This window comes from Cherax quadricarinatus, chromosome 56 (genome assembly GCF_038502225.1).
Source record: "Cherax quadricarinatus isolate ZL_2023a chromosome 56, ASM3850222v1, whole genome shotgun sequence".
Taxonomy (NCBI): domain Eukaryota; kingdom Metazoa; phylum Arthropoda; class Malacostraca; order Decapoda; family Parastacidae; genus Cherax; species Cherax quadricarinatus.
In genome coordinates this window covers 17529295-17544768 of record NC_091347.1, presented here as the reverse complement: position 1 = coordinate 17544768, position 15474 = coordinate 17529295, and the positions used below count along the sequence as shown (strand labels likewise).

Below are 15474 nucleotides of genomic sequence, written 5' to 3'. Positions count from 1 at the left end.
TCGGCTCATTATTTTACTAAGATCAACAGTTCTCCTGACACAAGTGACCACTTCCACCACCAACAATTTAGGTACAGGAGCAGATACTGAAGCTGTAAACATGAAAGTCTTTGAATAAGAGAGTTTAATAAAGACACATGAGTGTGATTCTGATAGACAGGTGGTCCTGACACAGGAGTGAAGTGTGGTGTTGATGATGTATTAGTGGCACCAGCGTTGAGGCTGCTGGTGACGACGCTGTGGAGGAGTCAGTTTACTGGCGACAGTGTTGGCAGAGACGGTACTTGTGGACGTGGTGATAAGTTAGGAGTGTTGATGTCATCTGGATGACCATAACAATAGGGTAAGTGTTACCATAATGCACCTAGAAAGTGGCAGTATTTTTAGTTCCCCACTGGATCAATGATCTTAAATTTACAAGACCTTCCATTGACACATTGCCACTGGTTAGCTAACACTATTGACATTTTCATCTCAGACTCTGGCTCTCGGTGTCAGATTATTGGTGTTAGTCAATCCAATGTAGTTTCAATTAAGCCACAGTTAACCCACAACTGATTCACTTTGGATACAGTGTGTATGTGATGTAAATAGCTGTGTGTGTTTCGGCCGCTGCGCGATCCGGCCAGCAGTAACAGCCTGGTTGATCAGACCCTGGTCCACCATGAGGTTTAAAGCTGCTTTCTCTAGTTATCATTATTGAAGGTTTGAAGCCAATCAGATGAGGCATTCATTGTTATATGAAAAAATGACTAATTTAAATTATCTAGTTTTATCAATAAAAATGGCATATTGGCACCTACATAACCCCGAATTTATCCAACAATTAACCTTTACCAGGCCTGGAGAGGGGTAATTACCCTTTTCCACTCCTGGTAAAGGGGTAATTACCCTTTCCCAGGCCTGGTAAAGGGTTAAGGTTCAAACTCAAGTCACAACAGACATTATCCAGTTACTACACAGAAATCAATCATTAAACTTATCAAATTAAATAACACAACCAAACAGTAATATGGCGCTTCCTTTAAGGAAAGCACACCAGCGCTTAAAGTTTGAAGCCAACCAGCAGATGTCTTCTCCAGTTCTCACCCAGAATCCAAATATTCTAACTATACCACGGGTGGGGTTAGAACCCGCGATCAGAGAGCCACAGAACTCCAGACCGTCGCGGGTTCTAACCCCACCCCGTTGTATGGTTTATTTGCAATCGTGTCAATACGATTTCGTGAGTCCAAACATTCTATTTTTCAACCATATTAGAAAATAGTCAAATTCACATCAACACAGCCAAAATTAGAGAGCATCGTCGTCATCACACACCCCAGCCATTAAGGACTGTAGCTGTTCACAAGAAGTGTACAAAACTTATTGTATAGTTAATAATGAAACATTTTAAAAATTAATCACAATTATTTTTAAGTAGGATACAACGGTATTAAAATTTGAAGACAAACAGAAGAGGCTTTCTCGGGTTATCGCAAGGAAACTAAATCCAGAAATAGTTTATGTAATATTGACCAGAAAGTGCATATACATGCCCAAAATAATTACATTGCATCAACTTTGACAGTTTAAAGCCTATCTGATGAGGCATTCTCAATTTATAAACGAAAACATTAGAGGAATAAAAAAAAACCAGGTTACCACTTGGGGTACCACTTTAGGAATCCCTAATAAGTCACAACATGAGGGTTGAAACAATTCACGAATAACCCACAAGTTGGGGATTAAACTTAGTCGATGTTTCGGTCCTTCTTGGGCCATAATCAAGTCGTTCACGGTTTGTTATTAATGGTCCAAAACGGACCGAAAAGTCTTCTAATTTTAAATTTGTGGATTAGTAGTGAATTCTTCAAGCTATGGTCTTGTGATTCGATTAATACGTTATTTTTTGTATCTTATCGTGAGAAGTCTTCTTAATGCACTCGAGCAACGAGATAACATTGACCCAATATATTTCTTGCGTGTTGGGTCACGGAATATTTGTCTTGGCACTTGTCTGTGTGTCAGTAATTGTACGTGTGTGTGTCAGCACTAGCCTGTGTGCGTCAGTACTTGCCTACCTATTGTCAGTACATATTTGCAGTACAGTATGCTAACGTTCCATCCCAGCTGACGTACGCCAGACATTACTGGCCGTAGTTAAAGGCAATGGCAGTATATTTTAATGTTATTGTGTAGAGGACTTACCGTCACCTTGCGAGCAGCATCGCAAAACACACTGCTGAAACACACTGCCAAATTTAGCAGTGTATATACACTGACCTAGGCAGTAGCTGCCTAAAGCCGACGTAACTCAAAATACTCTTAATATCGTCTGTCGTAAAATAACGCTAGGGGAATAAGCGGCAGTCAGACTTAATTCGTACAAGAGAAGAGTAGCTTTAAATCCTCGGAACAAAAGCCCTTCATTAGCCTCAAGGTAGCCCTTATATAAGGGCTGAAAAAGTAAAGATAGTTCCAATAAGAGACTTTCACGAACATCGCAGCACTCTCCGTGAAGCCTATAAGCTGCGCCGGTCCGCGGGTCTGGAACTGGAAGCAAGCACACAGCAGACCAAAGCTCTCGCTTCAAGCATATTATGAGACATTGGTGTAGTGAGCGGAGGCAGCCACACCTGAAGATCCATGGTATGGCCAGTGAGATTATGACGAAGGTTTGAGCCTTGGAACCGGCTAGAGGATGCTCAAACAACGGCGAGACTGCGAATTCCCTTAATATTACCAGAGGTCATAGCTCAGATGTTATAGACTCTCTCTCTCTCTCTCTCTCTCTCTCTCTCTCTCTCTCTCTCTCTCTCTCTCTCTCTCTCTCTCTCTCTCTCTCTCTCTCTCTCTCTCTCTCTCTCTCTCTCAATATTCAACGTACCGACCGTCTCCCACCGAGGCAAGATGGCCCGAAAAATAAGAAAACTATGAAGTTTATCATTTTACATTTAGTAATGTATACAGGAGGAGTTACTAAGTCCTTTGCTCCTGTCATTTTTGCCTCTTACGACACGCATGACATACGGAGGAAAGATTCTTCCTCCGTAAGCCATGCGTGTTTTTCATTTTGGGCCACCTTGCCTCGGTGGGATACGGCTGGTTTGTTGAAAGAAGAATATATATGGATGAATTTGGTAGGGTGTGCAAAAGAAGAAAATTAAAGGTGAATACAGGAAAGAGTAAGGTTATGAGGATAACAAAAAGATTAGGTGATGAAAGATTGAATATCAGATTGGAGGGAGAGAGTATGGAGGAGGTGAACGTATTCAGATATTTGGGAGTGGACGTGTCAGCGGATGGGTCTATGAAAGATGAGGTGAATCATAGAATTGATGAGGGAAAAAGAGTGAGTGGTGCACTTAGGAGTCTGTGGAGACAAAGAACTTTGTCCTTGGAGGCAAAGAGGGGAATGTATGAGAGTATAGTTTTACCAACGCTCTTATATGGGTGTGAAGCGTGGGTGATGAATGTTGCAGCGAGGAGAAGGCTGGAGGCAGTGGAGATGTCATGTCTGAGGGCAATGTGTGGTGTGAATATAATGCAGAGAATTCGTAGTTTGGAAGTTAGGAGGAGGTGTGGGATTACCAAAACTGTTGTCCAGAGGGCTGAGGAAGGGTTGTTGAGGTGGTTCGGACATGTAGAGAGAATGGAGCGAAACAGAATGACTTCAAGAGTGTATCAGTCTGTAGTGGAAGGAAGGCGGGGTAGGGGTCGGCCTAGGAAGGGTTGGAGGGAGGGGGTAAAGGAGGTTTTGTGTGCGAGGGGCTTGGACTTCCAGCAGGCATGCGTGAGCGTGTTTGATAGGAGTGAATGGAGACAAATGGTTTTTAATACTTGACGTGCTGTTGGAGTGTGAGCAAAGTAACATTTATGAAGGGATTCAGGGAAACCGGCAGGCCGGACTTGAGTCCTGGAGATGGGAAGTACAGTGCCTGCACTCTGAAGGAGGGGTGTTAATGTTGCAGTTTAAAAACTGTAGTGTAAAGCACCCTTCTGGCAAGACAGTGATGGAGTGAATGATGGTGAAAGTTTTTCTTTTTCGGGCCACCCTGCCTTGGTGGGAATCGGCCGGTGTGATAATAAAAAAAAAAAATATATATATATATATATTATATATATTATATATATATATATTATATATATATATATATATAAACACTACGACCTTCTCCCACCTAGGTACGGTGACTCGACAAAGAAAACGCTTTAACCATCATTTACTCAATCACTATGTTGCCAGAAGAGCATCGACGTCACACATCAGATGGCCTTCCAAACTGCAACATTCCCACCCTTCCGTTAGAGTGCAGGCACTCTACATCCCACCCCTATAACTCATATCCGGCTAACCGGTCTCCCTGAATCCCTTCATAAATGTTACCTAGCTCATACTCCAACAGCATGTCAGATCATAAAAAATCACTTGCCTCCACTCCCATCTAGCACAGCCACACAAACCTACTGTATACCCAAGTTCCTAGCACTCAAAACTTACTTTACCCCCCTTTCTCCTTTGCTCCTGTCATTTTTGCCTCTTACGACACGCATGACATACGGAGGAAAGATTCTTCCTCCGTAAGTCATGCGTGTTTTTCATTTTGGGCCACCTTGCCACGGTGGGATACGGCTGGTTTGTTGAAAGAAGAATATATATATATGTATATATATGTATGTATATATATGTATATATATGTATGTATATATATGTATATATATGTATGTATGTATGTATATCTTTCAACACACCAGCCATATCCCAATGAGGTGGGGTGGCCAAAAAGGAAAAACAAAAGTTTGTCCTTTTAAATTTAGTAATATATACAGGAGAAGGGGTTACTAGCCCCTTGCTCCCGGCATTTTAGTCGCCTCTTACGACACGCATGGCTTACGGAGGAAGAATTCTGTTCCACTTCCCCATGGAAAATGTATGTATATATATGTATACATATATATGTATGTATATATATGTATACATATATATGTATGTATATATATATATATATATATATATATATATATATAAACACTACGACCTTCTCCCACCTAGGTACGGTGACTCGACAAAGAAAACGCTTTAACCATCATTTACTCAATCACTATGTTGCCAGAAGAGCATCGACGTCACACATCAGATGGCCTTCCAAACTGCAACATTCCCACCCTTCCGTTAGAGTGCAGGCACTGTACATCCCACCCCTATAACTCATATCCGGCTAACCGGTCTCCCTGAATCCCTTCATAAATGTTACCTAGCTCATACTCCAACAGCATGTCGGATCATAAAAAATCACTTGCCTCCACTCCCATCTAGCACAGCCACACAAACCTACTGTATACCCAAGTTCCTAGCACTCAAAACTTACTTTACCCCCCTCTCTCCAACCTTTAATAGGACGACCCCTACCCCCTCCTTCCCTCCACCTCAGAGTTATACACCCTCCTAATCATCCTATTTTGATTCAATTTCTCTAAATGTCCAAACCACCTCAACAACCCCTCCTCAGCCTTCTAAATAATATTTTTGGTAACTCCACATCTACTCCTAATCTCTAAACTCTGGATAATATTCACACCACACATTCCCCTGAAACACATCTCTACTGTCTCTAGCCTCCTCCCCGTTGCCAGTCACAACCCATGCTTCTCACCCATACAATAGTATTGGTACCACTATGCTCTGGTATGTACATTCACCTTTTTGCCTCCATGGATACAGCTCTGTCTCCACAAATGCCTCGGTGCACCATCCGGAGAGACAGAATATATTTGTGGTCTGGTTTGGATGTTATGGGAGACGCATGTGGCAGAGATCAAGCCTTAATGAAGCCGATCAGGTCATATCAGGGGTAGGTGAGGGGCGCTAGCAGGGACCGAGGGCAGGGGAGGAGGGAGTAGTTAAGGTCTGGTATTGATGTTATGGGAGCCGCGTGTGTGTCGGCGGATCCCCTTGATGAAGCCCAGCCGGGCCGTGCCTGGAGGTGCTGGAGCCTTTGATCTACACGTTCCTGAGGTTCCATGATTGTGGCGGAGCTTCAGCCCTTGTGTGGGGGAAGTGACGCTCTTCGTTGTGTCCAATTTCCCCATCTCTTGTTGACATTTCACACCCTATTATGAATAGCCACACTATTATTTCCTCGCACTGACACCCATAAATGCACTTCACTTCGAATCATTGTAGTGTTTTCACTTACATAGTTATCTCTGGTATTACGCAAGAATACACTAGGCATTTCACACCCCAGCTATTCTTACACACAGATGATTAATGGGGTTTGAAGCCTATCAACTATACTAGGGTCATTATGACTGCACGTCACCTGTTTCCCATCACCACGTACGTATACAATGAGAAACATGCACCTCACTCATGTCTATGCACAATTCAGATAACACAAACGAACCCACATGGAGGACAAGTTTTGAATACTATGATACTGTGATTCTGACCTCAATAGGTTTAGCGCTTCGCCATGATGATGATGATGATGATACCTTGCTCACATTGCTGTTGGAGTGTGAGTCCTAAAGATGGGAAGTACAGTGCCGGCACTCTGAAGGAGGAGTGTTAATGCTGCATTTTTATAACTGTAGTGTAAACGCTCCTCTGGCAAGACAGTGATGGAGTTAATGATGGCGAAAGTTTTTCTTTTTCGGGCCACACTACCTTGGTGGGAAACGGCCGATGTATTAATAAAAATAATAATAATAATAATAAATAATATGTAATAGACTTTTTTTTTGTAGTGAAGTGCAAAGCCTAGCTGGCGCTGTTACTCCAAGCTGGGACCTGAAGTTACGTCAGGAGACTAATGTTTCAAGACACACACACCCGTGTTTCCTGACAGACAAGATATCATGTGGGAGTTCGACACGTGGATTAGGTAAGAAATACTCACGTAGGCTGTTATTACGTATAATTGCAGATATGTGGAGAGAGCCCTTGCAACCGTACCTATCTCCTTGCTCACACTCGTAACACTAACTGACCGGCCGCCCACGTACCCATAGAGGGTCTTTGAATAATGCCAGGTCAGCTCAATATGAATATACAGTGACTCAGGCAGAGACGGTTGGTCGTTGAGTCAACGGTACACTGGTTACTGGTAACTGGTTACTACTACTGAGAGCCGTACCTATCTCCTTGCTCACACTCGTAACACTAACTGACCGGCCGCCCACGTACCCATAGAGGGTCTTTGAATAATGCCAGGTCAGCTCAATATGAATATACAGTGACTCAGGCAGAGACGGTTGGTCATTGAGTCAACGGTACACTGGTTACTGGTAACTGGTTACTACTACTGAGAAAGACACTACCACTCACTCTCATAAAAACACTAAAACGGGGGGAAAAAAAAGGACAGGCGTTCTGTATATTTCGTCCTTGCACTGAAGATGGTCTCATTGTAAAGTCAAAATACACAGAATTCATCTTATTTTCCGTTATGTTGTCTCCTTATTTGTTTCTGCCATTGGCCGCTTTTCAACAGAACTTGAGTAGAGGATCCCCATATTGCCATAAAGAATTATGTTCAAGGAAAGCTATGTTGAAGACAAGCCTTCACTGGCACAACATTTCGCTCTGTGTAGATCAAAAACGTTGTCCCAGTAAGTGTTTGTTCTGCAGAATTTGTATTTCCTTCACTATTGTCGACAGGACGCTAACTGGACTCAAACTTTTGTGTTACTGAGTAAGATACGTGTTCTGGCTGACTGCCTGAATGACAGTCTGTCTGACTGACCGACTGTCTGTCTATCTGTATGTCTGACTGATTGATCAGTTTCCTCACTTAACACAGTCATCCATTCACTCACTCGTCAGTTCACTCGACTCATTTGTTCTTTCGTTCATTCATCCGTTCACTTATCCACTCATTACTAGCTCCTGTAATATAGGAACTGGAACACTAGCTCCTGTAAGGTCAGAATTGGAACACTAGCCCCTGTAAGATCAGAATTGGAACACTAGCTCCCGTAAGGTCAAAACTGGAACACTAGCCCCTGTAAGATCAGAACTGGAACACTAGCTCCTGTAAGGTCAGAACCGAAACACTAGCTCCTGTAAAATCAGAACTGGAACACTAGCTCTTGTAAGGCCAGAACCGGAACACTAGCTCCCATAAGATCAGAACTGGAACACTACCTCCTGTAAGATCAGAACTGGAACGCCAACCTGGAATGCTGGAAGATCAGAGCTTGAAGGCCAGCTCTTGTTAAGTCCAATATTAGAAGACACGTTTGTTTACGACCTGAACTGGAATGCCAGAGGTGAAAGGCTAGCCAGTTCCCTTATGATCCAACCTGATCGCTCGAAATTCGTAACACTTGTGGAGCCAGGTGAAAAATATACCCCGACATGTTCCCAGTGATGTCGAGAATTGGCTTCATCCTAGACCTGATTACAACGTGGATGGGGAGGAATATAGAGGAAATGGGTCAAGTGTTTTGTCAAATTCCTTGCAAATAACAAGGAGAGAGCTTATTGGTTTCTGTTTTTTCTTTTCACGAGGTTCATTTAGAAAGAATAAAAAAGGCACAATACCGTGACTGGAACACTGCACAAAAAACCCGCACATAGGAGAATTTCTAGTTAATGGTCCAAATCGGACCGGAATGTAGTAATAAATTTCATTCTCTGTGCGAGTTATATACGTAAGGTTTCATTAGAGGGACTGGTCCCAAATCTGCACACAGAAATCACTCCCTACGAAAGCAAAAGACTGGGCAGATGGTACAACATACCCAGTGAAAAGTAGGGGCGCCATTAGTACACTAAGGTAAAACGCAATAAGCGTCCGAGACCCAAGACTGTTTAGCAGCCTTCCACCAGGCATTAGTGGAATTACCAATAGACCCCTGGCTGCCTTCAAGATAGAGCTGGGCAAATACCTAATGTCAGTACCCAATCACTCGTACGTTGGGCTACGTGTGGCCCGCAGTAACAGCCCGGTTGATCAGACCCTGATCCACTGGGAAGCCTGGTTAAGGACCGGGTCACGGGGGCGTTGACCCCCGGAACACCCTCCGGGTAGATCAGCCAGAACGTCATTCCTCAAGCTCTCTTTTGAGTTTGAGAGAGCATCGCTCTTCAAACTTTCTTGAGAGATTTGATAGCATTTATATTTAATCTCTCTTGAATACTTTCTGTAAAGTGTAAACTCGTGTAGATTTGATACAGATAGCATTAATGTTCACACTGTATTGAGAAGTTTGACAAAGAAGCAATCATAGTTCCATTTTTTAAGACGCTTAACAAAGACAGAATCATTATTTCACCATCCGTAAGAGGACCTGGGGACTTGAGGTATGAATATCAACATATATCATACTGAGCACGTTTATGGAACTTTTATCCTCCCTTCTTTTCCATTCTAGCAGCATCAGTTTCGTCCCATCTTCCTTTGTTTCATTCCAGCAGTCTTGGTTCTGTTCCAGCAGTTTCTGTTCCGTTCCAGTTGTCTCTTTTCCGTATTTAGGACAATGTCTCCTGGCCCCGGTGATGACATGGGTGATGTGGGAATGAGTCAACTTGCTAGCCATCACCCGACAGTATTTACGCTGCCAGGGATCCCAGCTTCACGGTACTTAACTCTTAATGAATTCCCCTCCTTTGTATTTATGACTCTGCTTAGAGGTTATGTTAATTTCCTCTTGAGGCTGACAGTACACACCTCACATATTTGTCTGTCTATCTGTTTGTCTCTCCTTTTCTATCTGTCTGTTTATCTATCTTCCATAACACGTAGTATGGTGCTGTCTCTTACATAAAACACCACAACGTCCCTAGTCTTGTCTTGATCATGTATTCCCTTAACCACGTCTTCTCCCCCCCCCCTCTTTTACTGCTTCCCCTGATCACTTAGCAGTAAACAAGAACTGCACAGGAGTTAATCGGGTGTCGTGAGTGGCATCGTAGCGTACAATCTCAGTGGTAACACGGTGTGTTTTCGTTGATGCGCGGTCCCAGAAAGCTGTCCTCGTATGCCATAAGCTCAGCCCCATCTACATCAGCTGATGCGAATGGAATAGTACAGAGCTCAGCATCATAAGGTTTTAATGTAGCTAACTATCAGCATCGAATATTTGAAGCCGATCAGAAAAGGCTTTTGCAAGATATCGCATGGACTCTGATATCCAAATTTCTTCAATAAAAATGGCAAAATTTTCCCCTGCATCTTAGACCAAAATCAATTTGAACCTTCCATGAGATACGTCGGCTTTGAAATTGAAAGGTATTCTATGGTTATCCCAAAATGCAGCAGCACTAAGTTTGAAGCCGCTTATAAGTTGCATTATCAAGTCAGCGTTGAAAAGTAAAGTTGTGTAGACTTGCAAGTGGTAGTCCACTTGTGTGAGACAGGGCGGCACCTTAACTCAGAATCATTACAACATTTTCACTTACATTTTTAAGAGGACTGTCTTGATCCAAGGAATCGGAGCTACCATCCCCCCTTCCTCGGATCAAACATGATTACCTCCCATTCTCCAGGCGGTGTACAACTCAATAGTAAGTCAGTGCTTCCTCATATAATAATAATAATAATAATAATAATTACTAATTTCCTCTTCACACTTTCTGGTTGCTTCATATAATTTCTATGCTAATTTTTTTTAGTTAAAGCACAGTATATAAATGATCAGTTTATTAACACACTAGAAAAAATATTTTATGATTTATTGTCGACTTTCGGCGGTTTTCTCATAATTCGCCTCGTATGAGGCGACTAAAATGCCGGGAGCAATGGGCTAGTAACCCCTTCTCCTGTATACATTTACTAAAAAAGAGAAGAAGAAAAACTTTATAAAACTGGGATGCTTAAATGTGCGTGGATGTAGTGCGGATGACAAGAAACAGATGATTGCTGATGTTATGAATGAAAAGAAGTTGGATGTCCTGGCTCTAAGCGAAACAAAGCTGAAGGGGGTAGGAGAGTTTCAGTGGGGGGAAATAAATGGGATTAAATCTGGAGTATCTGAGAGAGTTAGAGAAAAGGAAGGGGTAGCAGTAATGTTAAATGATCAGTTATGGAAGGAGAAAAGAGAATATGAATGTGTAAATTCAAGAATTATGTTGATTAAAGTAAAGGTTGGATGCGAGAAGTGGGTCATAATAAGCGTGTATGCACCTGGAGAAGAGAGGAATGCAGAGGAGAGAGAGAGATTTTGGGAGATGTTAAGTGAATGTATAGGAGCCTTTGAACCAAGTGAGAGAGTAATTGTGGTAGGGGACCTGAATGCTAAAGTAGGAGAAACTTTTAGAGAGGGTGTGGTAGGTAAGTTTGGGGTGCCAGGTGTAAATGATAATGGGAGCCCTTTGATTGAACTTTGTATAGAAAGGGGTTTAGTTATAGGTAATACATATTTTAAGAAAAAGAGGATAAATAAGTATACACGATATGATGTAGGGCGAAATGACAGTAGTTTGTTGGATTATGTATTGGTAGATAAAAGACTGTTGAGTAGACTTCAGGATGTACATGTTTATAGAGGGGCCACAGATATATCAGATCACTTTCTAGTTGTAGCTACACTGAGAGTAAAAGGTAGATGGGATACAAGGAGAATAGAAGCATCAGGGAAGAGAGAGGTGAAGGTTTATAAACTAAAAGAGGAGGCAGTTAGGGTAAGATATAAACAGCTATTGGAGGATAGATGGGCTAATGAGAGCATAGGCAATGGGGTCGAAGAGGTATGGGGTAGGTTTAAAAATGTAGTGTTAGAGTGTTCAGCAGAAGTTTGTGGTTACAGGAAAGTGGGTGCAGGAGGGAAGAGGAGCGATTGGTGGAATGATGATGTAAAGAGAGTAGTAAGGGAGAAAAAGTTAGCATATGAGAAGTTTTTACAAAGTAGAAGTGATGCAAGGAGGGAAGAGTATATGGAGAAAAAGAGAGAGGTTAAGAGAGTGGTGAAGCAATGTAAAAAGAGAGCAAATGAGAGAGTGGGTGAGATGTTATCAACAAATTTTGTTGAAAATAAGAAAAAGTTTTGGAGTGAGATTAACAAGTTAAGAAAGCCTAGAGAACAAATGGATTTGTCAGTTAAAAATAGGAGAGGAGAGTTATTAAATGGAGAGTTAGAGGTATTGGGAAGATGGAGGGAATATTTTGAGGAATTGTTAAATGTTGATGAAGATAGGGAAGCTGTGATTTCGTGTATAGGGCAAGGAGGAATAACATCTTGTAGGAGTGAGGAAGAGCCAGTTGTGAGTGTGGGGGAAGTTCGTGAGGCAGTAGGTAAAATGAAAGGGGGTAAGGCAGCCGGGATTGATGGGATAAAGATAGAAATGTTAAAAGCAGGTGGGGATATAGTTTTGGAGTGGTTGGTGCAATTATTTAATAAATGTATGGAAGAGGGTAAGGTACCTAGGGATTGGCAGAAAGCATGCATAGTTCCCTTGTATAAAGGCAAAGGGGATAAAAGAGAGTGCAAAAATTATAGGGGGATAAGTCTGTTGAGTGTACCTGGTAAAGTGTATGGTAGAGTTATAATTGAAAGAATTAAGAGTAAGACGGAGAATAGGATAGCAGATGAACAAGGAGGCTTTAGGAAAGGTAGGGGGTGTGTGGACCAGGTGTTTACAGTGAAACATATAAGTGAACAGTATTTAGATAAGGCTAAAGAGGTCTTTGTGGCATTTATGGATTTGGAAAAGGCGTATGACAGGGTGGATAGGGGGGCAATGTGGCAGATGTTGCAAGTGTATGGTGTAGGAGGTAGGTTACTGAAAGCAGTGAAGAGTTTTTACGAGGATAGTGAGGCTCAAGTTAGAGTATGTAGGAAAGAGGGAAATTTTTTCCCAGTAAAAGTAGGCCTTAGACAAGGATGTGTGATGTCACCGTGGTTGTTTAATATATTTATAGATGGGGTTGTAAGAGAAGTAAATGCGAGGGTCTTGGCAAGAGGCGTGGAGTTAAAAGATAAAGAATCACACACAAAGTGGGAGTTGTCACAGCTGCTCTTTGCTGATGACACTGTGCTCTTGGGAGATTCTGAAGAGAAGCTGCAGAGATTGGTGGATGAATTTGGCAGGGTGTGCAAAAGAAGAAAATTAAAGGTGAATACAGGAAAGAGTAAGGTTATGAGGATAACAAAAAGATTAGGTGATGAAAGATTGAATATCAGATTGGAGGGAGAGAGTATGGAGGAGGTGAACGTATTCAGATATTTGGGAGTGGACGTGTCAGCGGATGGGTCTATGAAAGATGAGGTGAATCATAGAATTGATGAGGGAAAAAGAGTGAGTGGTGCACTTAGGAGTCTGTGGAGACAAAGAACTTTGTCCTTGGAGGCAAAGAGGGGAATGTATGAGAGTATAGTTTTACCAACGCTCTTATATGGGTGTGAAGCGTGGGTGATGAATGTTGCAGCGAGGAGAAGGCTGGAAGCAGTGGAGATGTCATGTCTGAGGGCAATGTGTGGTGTGAATATAATGCAGAGAATTCGTAGTTTGGAAGTTAGGAGGAGGTGCGGGATTACCAAAACTGTTGTCCAGAGGGCTGAGGAAGGGTTGTTGAGGTGGTTCGGACATGTAGAGAGAATGGAGCGAAACAGAATGACTTCAAGAGTGTATCAGTCTGTAGTGGAAGGAAGGTGGGGTAGGAGTCGGCCTAGGAAGGGTTGGAGGGAGGGGGTAAAGGAGGTTTTGTGTGCGAGGGGCTTGGACTTCCAGCAGGCATGCGTGAGCGTGTTTGATAGGAGTGAATGGAGACAAATGGTTTTTAATACTTGACGTGCTGTTGGAGTGTGAGCAAAGTAACATTTATGAAGGGATTCAGGGAAACCGGCAGGCCGGACTTGAGTCCTGGAGATGGGAAGTACAGTGCCTGCACTCTGAAGGAGGGGTGTTAATGTTGCAGTTTAAAAACTGTAGTGTAAAGCACCCTTCTGGCAAGACAGTGATGGAGTGAATGATGGTGAAAGTTTTTCTTTTTCGGGCCACCCTGCCTTGGTGGGAATCGGCCAGTGTGATAATAATAAAAAAATAATAAATTAAGAATTTTTTTCTTGTTCTGGTATCAAATTATATTTTGCATGCTAAGCAAACAGAGGAGAAATATATATTAAAAAGTCCAATCCCTCTCGCATATAATCAAATCATTACACAAAATATCTCTCTGATTTGTTAAAGAATTTTCTTGTGCTTATCTTGTGATAATTCAATCAAATCCCGTGTGTGTGTTGTGACACCTTCTATTTTGCTGTGCCTAAGCCATAATTTTATGTCGCTCTTTGCCAGGCTTATCCATCACGATCGTCAAAGCCGTGCAGGTCCAGAGGTTTTTCCTGGCGTGGAGCCTAGCAAATATCACAGATGGACTTGCTGGGTAATGTTGGGGCGCATATTACTTCCTGGTGCTAGGCACGCATGGCTGTTGCTCTGTTACACATATGTATAGTTTTAAGGAGAGGTACGACAGAGCTCTTAGTAGCGACCAGCGAAGAGGCGGGGCCAGCAGCTAAGACTCGACCCCTGCAACCACAAATATGAGTACACATACATACACACACACCAGCACCCTCCCATACCATTCCACACGCACCTCCACACCTCTCACGCCCACTCCCACACCCACCTCCACACCCTCCTACACCCACACCCACCTCCACACCCCACACCCACACCCTCCCACACCTACACCCACCTCCACACCTACACCCACCTCCACACCCACACCCACCTCCACACCCCACACCCACATCCTCCCACACCCACCTCCACACCCACACCCACACCCATCCACACCCACCTCCACACCCTCCCACACCCATACCCATACCCACCTCCACACCCCACACCCACCTCCACACCCTCACACACGCACTTCCACACCCTCACACACGCACTTCCACACCCTCCCACACCCACACCCCACTTCCACAGCCACTTCATCATGAGCCCATTAAATCTCACAGGCTGCTGAACACTGAGGCTTCGAGCCAATAAATTCGAGATTGTTACACTTGAGTCATCCATCACTTTGATCACTGCATTTAAGTAATTAATATGTAAGTGATGCTGATTAATTATTTATCAAAATTAGCATTTAAATTGTTTTTTCTATGTGATAATGTTCATCATATGATTAATAGGTTAAATGTGTTATTACCTCCTCCATATTTTTATTGAGTTTCATTGTGGGGGATTTCGAAGCATTGTTGGAGGGATTTTGACACTGATGGAGAAATTTTGAAGCATTGTTGGGGAGATTTTGAAGCATTGTTGGGGAGATTTTGAAGCATTGTTGGGGAGATTTTGCAGTATTTTGGGGAAATTCTGAAGCACTGTTTGAGAGAGTTTTGAAAAAATAATGTCATTCAGCGCATGGTGTGGTGGAGGCTTAATCCTCCGTCCGTGTGTGTTATTCAAGGCGTGGTATGGAGTAGGCTTGATCCTACGTCCGTGTGTTATTCAATGCATAGTGCAGTATAAGCTCTGTCCATGTAGGTCGATAAACGCATGGTGTAGTGGGAGGGTCGATACACCGT

General features: G+C 42.8%; 1 long non-coding RNA gene across 1 annotated transcript in view; it reads left to right on the top strand.

Annotated features, from left to right (window-relative positions):
• LOC138854375 (uncharacterized) overlaps nucleotides 1–14379 on the top strand; it is a 165186-nt gene extending 150807 nt beyond the window's left edge. Inside the window, exons 2-3 of the long non-coding RNA XR_011393563.1 lie at nucleotides 6733–6869; nucleotides 14225–14379. This is a non-coding gene — a long non-coding RNA (uncharacterized lncRNA). The remainder of the gene's footprint in view (nucleotides 1–6732; nucleotides 6870–14224) is intronic.
• Nucleotides 14380–15474: the final 1095 nt, after the last annotated feature.